Source organism: Schistocerca gregaria, chromosome 1 (genome assembly GCF_023897955.1).
Source record: "Schistocerca gregaria isolate iqSchGreg1 chromosome 1, iqSchGreg1.2, whole genome shotgun sequence".
Taxonomy (NCBI): Eukaryota; Metazoa; Arthropoda; class Insecta; order Orthoptera; family Acrididae; genus Schistocerca; species Schistocerca gregaria.
Window position 1 is genome coordinate 383,559,256 of NC_064920.1, and position 15,664 is coordinate 383,574,919.

At 44.3% G+C, this 15,664-nt stretch overlaps 1 protein-coding gene across 1 annotated transcript in view; it reads right to left on the reverse strand.

The window, feature by feature from the left end:
* Nucleotides 1-383: 383 nt before the first annotated feature.
* Nucleotides 384-15,664, reverse strand: part of LOC126348475 (ribosomal RNA processing protein 36 homolog) — an 87,766-nt gene continuing 72,485 nt past the window's right edge. Inside the window, exon 7 of the mRNA XM_050002357.1 lies at nt 384-2,525. The gene's annotated coding sequence lies outside the window, so the exon portion shown is untranslated. The remainder of the gene's footprint in view (nt 2,526-15,664) is intronic.

Sequence of the window (15,664 nt, forward strand, 5' to 3'; positions counted from 1 at the left end):
CATTATGAATAAACTGGAGGCATCAGAGGGTAATGACATCAATACATGCCTTCTATTATCCCTAAACAAAGTACCTGTATGGACACCATAAGAATCTGTAGCCACATCTAATCGTGATTTCGTATTTGCCAACTTTTGTGTCTAACATCCAAGCTTGATTTTCCCAATCTCCTACCCAGTATCATCATTTTCTTCTTCTGTATGACAACTGACAACAAGAATGTTGTGTGTGTGTGTGTGTGTGTGTGTGTGTGTGTGTGTGTGTGTGTGTGTGCACACACATGAGCGCAGCATACAAGTATATCTACAAGCATTAGATAATGGAATCATAACTTACCAGATTTCATTAGTAGAGCCATGGTGGGACATTAAACCTAATCACATCACTTTCTTAGTAACTTAATCCTGTATTTTTAGGTATATGTAATGCATAACAATTGCATACAATATAACAACTCAAATAAAATTTGCAAAGCACACTATTGATAGTAAGGAAACATGACAGTTTCAGGTATCACGCTTTATAATCATTTGTCAACATCCTTAAGAAGTATCCGTGAGGAACATTATTAATAAAGCTTTTTACACATACTTAAAATTTATCAATACAAATTATGTATAGGCAAGTACATATGTTATATAACATGTCAGTACACATATTTTATGTTATCTTTGTGCATTATACATGTGATTAATACTATTTTTCAAGTGTACATTGCATTTATGCTCTCCTGGAAAATGAAAAAGCAACACATTGACGCAAGTGAATAAGACCTGTTATACTTGCGCGAGACACTATGAGAGGGCAGTGCACATGATGACCAAATGCGCCACATTGCAGACACACCAGGAACTGCATTATCAGTCATGGAATGTTGCAAGCTACTCAGCAGTTGTTCACCATCAGAGCCAATGGCAGCCAGTTTGCTCTGGTATATGGGCCTCCTTGTGTGTCTTCAACATTGTCAGCATGCCGCAACAGCATGTTATGCAACTGACAGAGTTTGAGTGAGGGCATATAGTGGGCCTGCAGGAGGGCGGATGGACATACCGCAAAATTGCACAGCACATGGGGCGAGAGATCTCCACAGTGCATCGATGTTGTCACCAGTGGTCAGCAGAAGGTGCATATACCCGTCGACCTGGGCCCAGACAGTGGCGACACACAGATGCACGCCATGCCATGACCATCGCATCTTACGAAGTGCCGTACAGGACAGCACCATCACTTCACAACAAATTAAGGACTCTGCTGCTCAAGGGGGTATCATCAAGACGCGTGAAGCAGGGCTATGATCCCACATGCCGTTATGGTATCTTCCGCTCATGCCCCAACATCACTCAGCCCACCTCCAGTCATATCACAATAGGCATTAAGGGAATGACAAATGGAGACATGTCATCGTCAGTGATGAGAGTCGCTTCTGCCTTGGTGCCAATGAAAGTCTAACGTGTGTGTGGCGTCGTGCAGGGGAGCGCCAAAATCTGACAACAGAGACACACAGGACCAACATCTGGACCAACATGGTGTGGGGAGCCATAGCCTACACTGACCGTTCTTCACTGGTGACGGTAGAAGGAATATTGAACAGTGAACAGTACACTGAAACCATTATTCAACCGGTCTTGCTACAGTTCGTGCACCAGCAAGGTGACATGTTTTTCCCACACGACAATGCATATCCACATGTCTCCCGTGCAACCCAACATCCTCTTCAAGGTGTACCCCAACTGCCCTGGCCAACATGATCCCCAGATCTGTCCCCCATTGAGCATGTTTGGGATCGGATGAAACGTCATCTTGCGCGGTGTGCACAACCGGCACAGAATCTGGCCCAGCTGAGGCACCAGGTGGACACTGCATGGCAGGCCATTCCTCAAGACTACAGTCGTCACCTCTATGATCACCTTCATTGGAGAAATGGCCTGTATTCCTGCAAAAGGAGGGTATACACAGTATTAGCGCCGACATTGCGTGCACTCTGTTGACTTTCCTCCTGACTTTGTGATTGTATGTTGTATATGTCCCCAAGCGTATGTCAATAAAATTTCCATTTGCTGGATCGACAGATTCATGGTGTTCTTTTTTCATTTTCCAGGAGTGTATTTACAGAATTCCTCCCTAGTGTATACTAGCCACTAAATTTGCCTCATTAAAATCGTGCAAATATTCATAAACTTTTGATTTTATATGTATCGACCTTTATTAGCATGAATTCATTGACTACTTTGAAAATTCATGTAGTGAATTCTTTTCAATTAATTAATAATATTTAATTATACAAACTGTACCAATCAGGACATGAGTATGGCAGTTTTTATGCATTATGCCATGCCTTTTTACATATTTTAGCTGATGACCCAATCTCTGATATTACAAAAATGTGATACTATTTTGATTCACATATGTTGACTCAGCTGCTACAATATTTCTTAAACAACAGAGTGTTTCATAAAAATTTCCAAACTTATACTTAAAATGGAGGACAATGCCGCAGTTTGTTTGCAAAACAAATATCTGGGATCTGAAACAAAGAACAGTATAATCTGAATAAAGTGGAGAAAAAAAGGCTTTTTAATAAAGATGTTATATACTTTTTACTATATAAAATAATTATGTAGTACTAAGGAGAGTAAATTTTTTTAAAGTAATAAAGTAGTACATAATTACAACCACAAAACTACTATTTATTTTCCCACTATTTGTATTACAGACTCCCAATCTTCAAACAATCGAATCCCCAGGTAGGAATATCAACAGTATAGGGCAAGATAGATGAGACCTGGCAAGAAGTCGGCATTCCAAAACATCCCAAAGGTGTTCTACAGGATTCTGGTCAGGACTCTGGGCAGGCCAGTCCATAACAGGGATGTTATTGTCGTGTAACTACTCCACCACAGGCTGTGCATTATAAACAGATGCTCAATCATACTGAAAGATGTAATTGCCATTCCGAAATTGCTCTTCAACAGTGAGAAGCAAGAAGGTGCTTAAAACAACAAGGGGCACAAGCCCCTTCCATGAAACACAGGACCACACCATAACATTACCGCCTCCGAATTTGTCTGTTGGCGCTACACATGCTTTCAGATGACATTCGCCATACCCACACCCTGCCATCAGATTGCCACATTGTGCACCGTAGTTCTTCACTCCACACAACGTGTCCAATGTTTACACTCATTACTCCAAGAGAGGCGTCGTTTGGCATTTACCGGCATGATGTCTGGCTTATGAGCAGCCGCTCAACCAAGAAATCCAAATTTTCCCACCTCCTGCCTAACTGTCATAGTACTTGCAGTGGATCCTGATGCAGTTGGTAATTCCTGTTCGATGGTCTGGATACATGTCTACCTATTACACATTACGGCCCTCTTCAAATGTAGGCGGTTCCCTATCAGTCAACATACGAGGTCGGCCTGTACTCTTTTGTGCTGTACGTGTCCCTTTATGTTTCCACTTCACTATCACATCAGAAACAGTGGACCTAGGTATGTTTAGGAGTGTGGAAATCTCACGTACAGACATATGACAAGTGACACCCAATCACTTGACCAAGTTTGAAGTTCGAGTTCCGTAGATTGCCCATTCTGCTCTTTCACAATGTCTAATGACTACTGAGGTCCCTGATATGGAGTACCTAGCAGTAGGTGACACCACAATGCACCTAATATGGAAAACTTATGTCTTTGGTGGTTCCCGCATACTTTTAATCACATAGTGTATTGAGTGGGATGCAAGCAGCAACCAGGAGGTGAGGGGGAGGGGGAGGGGGAGAGGAATGGGAACAAGAAGGGCAGGGGTGGGGTGAGGAGACTGGAGGAGACAAACATTGTCTGGCAGAGTGTGCAGTGACTAGAATGCCAGCAGGCACAGCATCAGGAGGCAGGAGGTTGTGGGTCAGGGAGATGGGGAGAAAAGGAATGAAAAAGGAGAGCAGCAGGGATAAGATTGGATGGTGCATTGGCAGAGGGTCACAAACAAAGAGCGTGGGAGATGAGAAGGTGGAGGAGATAACAGGACAGAGTGGGTGGAAACCATTGACTGGAGGGTGTGGGGACAGTATATTACTCTAGGTTGAGACTGGGATAATTACAGTTGTGGAGAATGCATTGTAAGTATAACTCCAGTCTGCGCAGTTCAGAAATGCTGTTGGTAAAGAATAGAATCCATGCGGCTTGGGTAGTGAAGCAGCCACTGAAATCAAGCACATTATATTCAGCTGCATGTCGTACCACAGGGTGGCCTGCTTTGCTCTTGGCTATAGTTTGGCACAGGCTGTACATGCTGGACAGCTAGTTGGTAGTCATGCAACCTTAAAAAGCTGTGCAATGATTGCAACAAAGCTGGTAAAGGACATGGCTGCTTTCACAGTTGGCCCAGCCACTGATGGGGTAGGATCGACCTGTGACAAGATTGAAATAGGAAGTGCTGGGTGGATGGACTGGGCACTTCTTGCATATGGGTCTTCCCCAAGAATATGGTTCTTGTGGCAGAGAGTGGTCTATTTTATTTGTTTTAGAGAGCAAAATAACCAGGGTCATATGCTTCCATGTCGTAACTATAGAACATGAAGACAAAGAGAGGAGTTAAAAATGAACACACATTAGTCCCAATCGATGGAAGAGAAGACTGCTAAAAACAGGGACGTGGAGAAAGGTCTATAAAATGCGCCATAGGGACACGGATGTCCTGACCTAAAAATTAAATGGCCTTCGCCACATTGCTATGGCGGATAAAAAGTAAAACGTGGTTGATAACCCAGGGTCGTCTGCTGAAACAGTCAATAACTCATACAGCGAACACAAAACAAGAATGTACGTTGTTTAAAAAAGGGCATTGTGCCAGGAAATGGTAAACCGTCAAAGGCAGCATGTACGAGGTGCATTCAAGTTCTAAGGCCTCCGATTTTTTTTTTCTCCGGACTGGAAAGAGATAGAAACATGCGCATTGTTTTAAAATGAGGCCAAGTTCATTGTCAATACATCCCAGAGATGGCAGCACCGTACGGCAGATAGAATTTTACCACCAGCGGCGAGAATGAGAACTGTTTTAAATACTTAAAACGGCGATGTTTTCATTACTTGAACAGCGTGCAATCATTCGTTTTCTGAATTTGCGTGGTGTGAAACCAATTGAAATTCATCGACCGTTGAAGGAGACGTGGTGATGGAGTTATGGATGTGTCGAAAGTGCGTTCGTGGGTGCAACAGTTTAATGAAGGCAGAACATCGTGTGACAACAAACTGAAACAACCTTGGGCTCGCACAAGCCGGTCTGACGACATGATCAAGAAAGTGGAGAGAATTGTTTTGGGGGATCGCCGAATGACTGTTGAACAGATCGCCTCCAGAGTTGGCATTTCTGTGGGTTCTGTGCACACAATCCTGCATGACGACCTGAAAATGCGAAAAGTGTCATGCAGGTGGGTGCCACGAATGCTGACGGACGACCACATGGCTGCCCGTGTGGCATGTTGCAAAGCAATGTTGATGCGCAACGACAGCATGAATGGGACTTTCTTTTCATCGGTTGTGACAATGGTTGAGACGTGGATGCCATTTTTCAGTCCAGAAACAAAGTGCCAGTCAGCTCAATGGAAGCACACAGATTCACCGCCACCAAAAAAATTTCGGGTAACTGCCAGTGCTGAAAAAATGATGGTGTCCATGTTCTGGGACAGCGAGGGCGTAATTGTTACCCATTGCATTCCAAAGGGCACTACGGTAACAGGTGCATCATACAAAAATGTTTTAAAGAACAAATTCCTCCCTGCACTGCAACAAAAATGTCCGGGAAGGGCTGCGCATGTGCTGTTTCACCAAGACAACGTAGCTGCACATCGAGCTAACGTTACACAATTGTTTCTTCGTGATAACAACTTTGAAGTGATTCCTCATGCTCCCTACTCACCTGACCTGGCTCCTAGTAACTTTTGGCTTTTTCCAACAATGAAAGACACTCTCCGTGGCCACACATTCACCAGCTTTGCTGCTATTGCCTCAGCGATTTCCAGTGGTCAAAATAGACTCCTAAAGAAGCCTTCGCCGCTGCCATGGAATCATGGTGTCAGCGTTGTGAAAAATGTGTACGTCTGCAGGGTGGTTACGTCGAGAAGTAACGCCAGTTTCATCGATTTTGGGTGAGTAGTTAATCAGAAAAAAAAAAAAATCGGAGGCCTTAGAATTTGAATGCACCTCATAATAAGCACAAAGTGGTGGGGAGCCACCACTTAACAAATGGCAATAACTGAAAAGACAGTGCCCAATACGCATCCTAGCTAAAATTATCTCCTCACTGTCTGCCGTCCGAGAGGAGGTCATCCAAGCCGCTGTGAGAGGCTTAATAACCTGGAGCTTCTCCCCATGAAGGGAGGACCAATCGTGATGCCAAAGTGACACCACCTGCTGCCAGACAGCAACAAATAGATCGTCTGAGGAATTGTAAGAACTACCGAGCTGAGGTACTAGGAATGCCGCCTTGGCAGCAGTGTCAGCAATCACGTTTCCTGTCAGACTGATGTTACCAGGAACCCATATAAACATCACAGTGGCTACATCAAGAGCAAGCAAGCGACAGCTTACCTGGACCTGTTGCACTAAGGGACGGATGGTGTACAGCGCACAGATGACACAATTTAAAAGCCTGTGTCAATGGATATACTGCGTGTCTGATAAAGGGCAAAGAGCTCTGCAGTAATTACTGAGCAGTGTTCCAGAAGCCAATACAGAGAGACGTTGGTGCCCGTGACGAAGGCATACCCAACACCACAGTCAGTCTGAGAGCCAGTACCGCAAAGTTCCGTGCGAAGGTCATGAAACTGAAGGTGATAGACCCAAGGCTGTAGTAGTGTCCTTAGGAAATGAATGAGGGCCAAGGTGAAAGCAGGCTGCCACATGAAGCCAAGGTGATGAAGGGTTCACACCCACCGGGAAAATGGCAGATAGCATGAAATTAAGCTGCCAGAGCAAGAGCCGAAAGCGAACTCCAGGAGGTAACAGAGAAGAGGGACGTGCCCCATACTGGCGACCAAAGGAGTCTTTGAAGGAGGCGGCACAGGATGGGTGGCTGTGCACGACAGACAAATAGCACGCATTTCTGCTCACGAGTAAGTCACAGCAGTAGTTTGCCAGCTTCTGCATACAAATTCTCAACTGGGATAGTATAAAAGGTGCCAGTGACAAATGGATGCCATGATGGTGGATAGTACTGACACAGCGCAAGAGGGACAGACATGCAGATGCATGAACGAAACACACACAGTCTACTTTCAGGCGGACTACGAACTGGTACTAATGGATGACGGTGGTTCGATCTGTTCCCCAGGAAGTACCACTGAGAACATGTAGGACATTGATGGACCACATATAGTGGGCTGCCCGGTAAGACATGTGGGAGAATCAAGAAAGTTTCCTAGCGAGCATGAGCCCCAGGAATTTCATAGTCTCAATGAACGGAAAAGCAACAGGCCTAACACATAAAGGAGGAGGAAAATGCTAATTGCGTCACCAGAAATTCATACAAACACTTTTATCAATGGAAAAATGAAAGCCATTGTCGATCGAGACATCCCTAAAGATGCCGCTCAATGAGACAAGTCCATGGAGAACTACAGTAGATAGCAAAATCATCAACAAAAAGGAAGCTGGAGATGCCTGTTAGCGGACAGGCCATTATAGGGTCAATGGCGATGGCAAAAAGGACAACGCTCAGAATGAAACAGAGGCACACCGTTTTCCTGGATAAAGGTGTCCAACAAGGCAGTACCCACATGTACCTTGAAAACTTGCCTTTTAAAAATTCTTGAAGGAAATGGGGAAGGCAGTCATAGAAGCCCCACGTGTGGGGAGTATGGAGGATACCAGTCTCCCGGGAGGTGTCATAGGCTCTCTCTAAATAGAAAAAACGCAGCCACAGTCTGGGATTTCCGCAGAAAACCATTCATAACATGGGTGGACAAAGTGAAGAGATGGTCTACTGCAGAACAGCGTGCTCGAAATCCACATGGTGCAGCAATTAGTAAATCACGAGACTCGAGCCACCATACCAGTCGGGCATAAATCATACTATCCATCACCTTGCAAACACAGCTGGTGAGAGATATGGGGCGGTAGCTAGAAGGAAGATGTTCGTCCTTACTGGGCTAAGGTATGAGTATGACAGTGGGTTCACGCCAGCCTCTGGCAAAACATGCTCTCTGAACAGATGCAGTTGTAAGTATGAAGCAGAAAGTGTATGCCCACAAGGGGAAGGTGCTGCAAAATCTGAATGTGAACATCGTCTGGCCCTGGAATGGAGGATCAGGATGAAGTGAGAGCATGATCTAGCTCGCTCATAGTAAAGGGGCATTGCAGCACTCACGATTCTGAGAAGAGAAGGATATCGCCAGAGCCTCCTGCGCTCCATTCTAATGGAGGAAGGCAGGGTGATAGTGGCAAGAGTTCGAAATCTCCGCAAAAAGATGGCCCAAGGTGTTGGAGACAATACCTATGATATTGTCTGTTACTATCAGGCTGGAAGCTGGGGAATAGATCTTGGTCCCAGAGAGCCATTGGAGGTTGACTTACTCTACAGAAGAGTAAGTGGGACTGCTAAAATAATTATTGAATGAAATCCAGCTAGCTTTTTTACTGTCCTTAAGAATGCGATGACACTGTGCACACAACTGTTTATAATGAATGAAGTTTGTCATAATAGAATAGCAGTTAAAAGTGCAGAGACCACGTCTCCGTGCGCGAATTGTGTCGGGACATGCCTCAGTGCACCAAGGGTCCAGGACATGGTGTGGTAAAGAGGAAGTGCGAGGAATGGAACATTCTGCAGCAGTAAGGATAACATTTATAAGATATTCTACCTGGTCATCATAAGAGAGGAAATGATGTTCGTCGAAGGTTGCCTCCAGTCGGCCTTAGTAAGCTGCCATTTGAGTGAGCATATAGGTGGGGTTTGAGTCGGTAAACAGATAGCACACGGGAAATGGTTGCTTGAGTATGTGTCGGAAAGAATGGACCAATCAAGATGATGGGCATGTTGGGCAGTGCAGAAGGACAGGAATGAATGGTCGGACTGTGATACCTTCACAGCCTACTATGATCTTGGACAGAAACACCATTCTATCAAAGGTGAGAAAAGAGTGTGTGTGGGCACTAAGGAGGCATCTACCTTTTTCATCACCCGACAGATGGCCATGACACCCTAATTAGAAACGTATGTATGATTTTCTGCCTCAGTCAGACCATAGAGCAGCAGCAAACAGTTGTTGTGCTTGAGAATCAGAAATAGTCTCCAAAAGCAAATAGGCATTGAGTAAATAACACCTTTCTGAATAAGAAATGGATAAACTGTATAAAAGGACTGTCTGTCTTCAGTATGTGAAACCATGAGGAACCACAGTGCAGCTGGAAGAGTCTTTGAATCGTAAGCTTCATTCCATTTACATTTGGTAGACGTGGACTGTGAAGATGATGATAGGGATTGGGAGTGGCATAGGGATGGACTAGGATGTTGTGGAGGTTGGGAGGGAGGGTGGGTAGGTGGTGGAACTCCACTTTAGGAAGGGTGGGAAGGATCTTGGGCAAGACATTCCTCATTTCAGGGCATGATGATAGGTAATCAAAGCCCTGGTGAAGGATGTGGTTCAGTTGTTCCAGTCTGTGATGGTACTCTGCCGTGGATTTGTTTGTGTTCCTTCCCTTGAAAGGAGAAATAGTTGTGGGATAGAGTCTGAAGGACACTGGAAAAGGTAGTGTTCATAGTGAGGGGGGGGGGGGGGGGGGTAATTAGTGTTTAACGTCCCGTCGGCAACGAGGTCATTAGAGACGGAGCACAAGCTCGGATTAGGGAAGGATGGGAAAGGTAGATAGCCCTGCCCTTTCAAATGAACCATCCCGGCATTTGCCTGGAGTGATCTAGGGAAATCACGGAAAACCTAAATCAGGATGGCCGGACGCGGGATTGAACCGTCGTCCTCCCGAATGCAAGTCCACTGCGCCGCCTCGCTCGGTTGTTCATAGTGTTCAATAGCAGTAAGACCATGGGAATGAGGGATGTTGGTGTATGGGAAGGTAGCACTTCTTTGCCGCCAATCCTCAAACCAAAACCTCCCTAATTCCAACATTGAACCCTCTTTCTTCCAGTCCAAACCACCATCCAAACGTGATCCCCCCTCCCACCTAAGCACCTGCTGGTCATCTTCCAGGATGAACCTCCTCATCCTTCACCAGGTCCCTTCCTCATAACACCAACTTCTCAGTAGAAGAAATTATGGGCCTTCCCCAACTCAAAACAAATCCTGACCTAATCATCTTACTTGCAGTTAAAAGTTCCATCACTGTTATTATGAATCACAATAACTACCGGGCAGAAGACCTCTGCCAATTATCTGACTTCTCCACCTACAAATTCTGTCAAAGTGATCCCATCCCAAAAGTCCAACACAACCTCCAATCCCTTCTTAAAGCCTTAGGCCCTTCCCAGAACCCCCCCCCCCCCCCACCTCCATTTCCTTGTTCACTTCTATGACACCCTGTACTCTCTCTTTTTATATGCTCTCCAAAATCAACAAACTAAAGAATCCTGGACCACCCCCTCCCATTGTGGCTGGTTATTGTAGCCCCACTGAAAGAATTTTGGCCTTGACCAACACCTCCAACCTAATAAAATGCAAACCCCTAGTCTGGTTCACGTTCACTGATGATATCTTTATGATCTGGACTCAAAGCCAAGACACTATCTTCGTTCTTTCACAATCCCAACACCTTCTCACCCAACTGCTTCACCTGGTCCATCTCAACCCAGCATGCCACCTTCCTAGACATTGACCTCCTTCACTCTGATGGCTCTATCCACTACTCAACCTACATTAAACCCACCAACCACCAACAGTATCTGCATTTTGACAGGTGCCATCCCTTTCACACCAACAAATCCCTCCCCAACAGCCCGCTCACCAGAAAATGGGGTATCTGCAGTAACAAGAACTCCCTTGGTCAATATGCTGATGATTTCACCAAGATCTCCACAGACAGGCACCATCCCCCAGACCTAGTCCACAAACAAATCTCTCATGCCATTTCCTCTCACATCCTCAACCCTCCCCACCACGCCCAAGAACTGGTTACAAAGGAGTGCCCCTCCATCACCTAGTACTACCCCAGACTGGAACAACTGGACCATATCCTTCACCAGGGATTTAATTACCTATCATCATTATCTAAAATGAAGGGCATCCAACCTGAGATGCTTCCCACCCCTTCTAAAGTGGTGTTCTGTCACCCACCCAACCTCCACAACACTGCGGTTCATCCCTTCGCTATGCCCAAACTCAACCCTTTGCTACAAGGATCATACCTCTGTGGAAGGCCCAGGTACAAGACGTACCCAATCCACCCACCCAGGACTTTCTATTCCAGTCTTGTCACAGGTTTATCTTAACCCATCAGGGGCCAGGCCACCTGTGTTATTTACCAGCCTTGCTGCAATCACTGCACAGCTTTTTATATTCATATGACTACCAACCAGTTGTCCACTAGGATGAACGGCCACTGTCAAACTGTAAACCACCCTATGGCACAACACTCAGCTGAACATAATATGCTTGGTTTCAATGGCTGCTTCACTGCCTGAGGCATCTGGATTCTTCCCTCCACCACCAGCTTTTCTGAGTTGCATAGATATGAGTTATCTTTACAACATAAGTCTCTGTTCCCATAATTAACCCAGCCTCAACTTACAGTAACATGTCATCCCCACACCCCCTACCCAACAATTTTTACCCCCTCTGTTCTATTATCTCCTCCTCATTCCTTTCTCCCACTCTCTTTGTTTGCCACCATCTGTCAAAGCACCTGCTCATCTTTCCTTGCTCCTCACCTTTTTCACCCCTTTTTTCTCCACCTCTCTATCTCACAATCTCCTGACTCTGTGCCCGTTGTCATTCTAGTCCCTGCACACTCTGCCAGACAGTGTTCATATCTCCCTGCACCCTGGCTCTTCCCCTTCCCTGCTCCCTCTAGGTTGCTGCTTGTGTACCAAATGATATTTGCATTCCAGCATGAGCTCCCAGAGCTGGCTGTCATGTGTGCATGAGGTGTGAATGCTTGAGTGTATGAAGGGTGTGCGTTTCTCTTTTGGTGAGGAAGGCTGTGGCCGAAAGGTTTATGTAAATGTCTTTCAATTGTGTCTGTCTACAACTTAGTGTGTCTTCTTTATGGCAAGTAGCAATCTATCTTTTGCTACATTGTTGTGATTCCCTATATCTGTATCCATCCTCCAAACTTCCTAAATATATCAGGCTCTTATTCCTGCTTGTAAATATATGCCAACACAGTATAACCACTGCCCACTGTAATGTTGGATGCCAACTGGTGGTATTGTGTGTATGTGACATGGTAACAGAAGTATGTAAGCAGAGCAGACATGGACAGGGATTGACGTAGCAAAGATAGAGGTTGCAAATGGGGAAGTCCATTGAGATAATCAAGTTTGACAAAGGGCAGATTATTATTACACAGAGCCTGGTCGAATGTTTACCTGTTCTGCCACGAGCATCTACGGAAAGAGGTAGAAGGACAGTGAAACTATCATTAGGTGCTAAATGATCGGACATCCACGGCTCTTCATAGAACGTGAGGTTCAGAGGCTTGTCTTCTCTGTAAAGTATGATATATGGTTATCTGTGTCATCTTTGTCGAAAGAGCAAAAGCTAGTGCATACGCAAGTGTTCTAGAGCACATCATTTACCGTACACTATTGAACATGGAGCTCCTCAGCAGAGCACCCCTACATGTTCACTTGTTGGCCCAACAGTACGGTCAATTATGACTGCACTGGGCACAGGACCATCGGAATTCGTCTGTCGATCAATGGAAACATGACAGCTCTTTGGGTGAATCACATTTTTCCTACATTTGGTCACCGGTCATCTCCACAAACACCGACATCCAAGTGTATGATGGCTCGAAAAGTGTAGAGTATCATGGATGCAGGCAATGGCAGACATTCTCCTGCATTTGCATGGAACCTATGGTAGTAATCAAAGATATGCTGACAGCTGCGAATCACCTGCATCCCTTCATGTTTGATGTTTTCCCTAACAGCGATGTCATCTTTCAGTAGTATAACTGTCTGTATGTCTGAGCCAGAACTGTCCTACAGTGGTTTGAGGAGCATTATAGTGAACTTCCTTTGATGTCTCGGTGGCTAAATTTGCCTGATGTTAAATCCTATGGAACCAAGCTGGGTCACTATCGGGCGCCATCACCACATACACAAATCAGTGGCCTGTTATTTGCTCAAATTACATGACTTGTGCATAAGCATCACATACCTCTGCAAAACCTACGAGCAAACTGTTGGATCCCTGATATGCAGAGTAAGTGATTTATTTTGTTCTGTAGACAGACAAACAATCTATTCAGCAGGCGGTCATAATGTTTTGGCTCAGCAGTGTATAATGATGAGAGAACAGGACACACTTCTTTTTATGCAGAGATACTGTGTTTTAAATGAAATGACAAGCAATTGTCATGAAATAACATGTAGCATTGTGAATAAATACAGACTTGAATTCAAATTGAACTCAGTAACACATAACTAATTTTTACCAAAAAAATTACAATGATGCTTCATATACTCTAATTTCAATGATTGCATCTTTAATTTTTATGTAATGGGATTCAAGTAAGGTCACATATAAAATCAAAAAAAGGGAGAAAATGCTGGATCTCATACAATAAAGACACTGTGATTGTCCCAGTACTTCTGAAATTGCCTAAGTCAAGCTTGTGCCTACTCTCACTACAGTCAGAATCTTGATGGTAGTATTGCTCCAAGCTTCCAAGTGCAAACTGTAGTAGGCTACCATTGGTACTCGCTGAAGGTGATACTTCTCTAGAACTGTGGCAACAATTGAGCACTGCCCTAAAACACAAGCAAAATTGCATTGTGTGATTTTTTACAGTATAAATGCAAAGCAGGCTTGCAGAGCCCAATTTAACTGCCACAGATCTTTCCTGCCTGGATACTTGTGGAATATATAAATAAAATTCCAATGGATACATAAATGGTCAGTCGACAAATTAGTGTGTGCAATAGAAGTATGACAAAAAACGACATTTTATTTTGGGGGGGGGGGGGGGGGGGGGGGGGGGAAAGAGAGAGAGAGAGAGAGAGAGAGAGAGAGAGAGAGAGAGAAAAGCTTAATGAGAGAGGATACAAACATCTAAATTGATGGATTTTTGTGTTTTTTTCTCAGTGTGGTTGTTGTAAGACAAACTTTTGGTTGTCTAGCCAGGCTGATGATTCTATTCTTCTACATGATATTTTAATGTCCTATCAGCTAATTTCCGTTTTGTGTGCTGCAAGCAGATATGTTTGCTACTGAGAGTTCATCTACACTGATATCTTCTTGGCAAGATCCATGGGATTGGCTATGTACTCCAGCAGATGCTCATTTTCTGATACCCTCCTGGCATTCTCTGGAACATTTATCACTTCAGCATTTTCAACTCAAATGGGCTGTGTAGTTGGAAAGAAAATAATAATAATTTTAATGCCCGATGCCAAGCATTTGTAAATGTCTGCTTGTGTCTGTGTATGTGCTGATGGATGTGTGTGTGTGTGTGTGTGTGTGTGTGTGTGTGTGTGTGTGTGTGTGTGTGTGTGTAGTCGTTTGGTCACGTATAACAGTCTAGGTGGAACCAAGGTAATTGTTGGGTGTTTTGCCAGCCACCCAATTCCATTGTGACAGTTCTAAAGAAAGTCTACAGCCAATAACACACAAATACCCAGATCATACGATATACTTAAAGGCGACTTTAACATACTGTGTATAGACTGTGGTGTCTATGGATGTATTGCAGCACGTTTGTTTTCACTACTGTTTACTATTTGAGTCATCTTAACACGCGATCTAGTGTAGTCATTTTCAGAGAATCCAGTTAGCACAATTTTGGATGATGTTTTATGCGTACCTCTGGATTTAAGCATGTATTTTAGCCAACAGATTGATGGTAATTTGAAGTCACCATCAACTATAATCGTACGAGTTGGGTACATGTTTGAAATTAGTCAAGTTTTCTACGAACCTTTAAGCAGTTGTATCATCTGAGTTGGGAGGTTGGTAAAAGGATCATCCAATTATTTTATTCTGGTTACCAAGAATGACCTCTACCCATACTAACTCACAGGAAGCGTCTACTTCAATTTTGCGATAAAATAAACACTTCTAAGGCTAAGCGTAAACTGAGATGCATATAGCACATGAGACGTAACACGAAACATCAGCATGACACGATGGTCCGCACATGTCACGCGGGGTCGAACGCATATTGAGGTGTGTACATGTATTTTCACACCCCGGTTGATGACACTCTGTGCTGCTGACGGAAACGAAGCACGTGCTCACAGTAATCTTTTTCAAATGATTTTACAGAAATGACCCAGTAAAAATATTTCATTTTTATCTTGCTTTTAGCGCTGAATGTCAGCTTCGTGACGAAGTGCCCATCACTCACTAATGGTCATACTTATTGTGGTATATGCATTTTAATAAGACGCTGTGCAAAATTTGAAAGGTTTGCAATGAAAAATATGGGTTTCTATGATTTTGCGTTTGGTGCATATTACATCATATGTTGCTGCATATGAAATTTAGGTAACGTG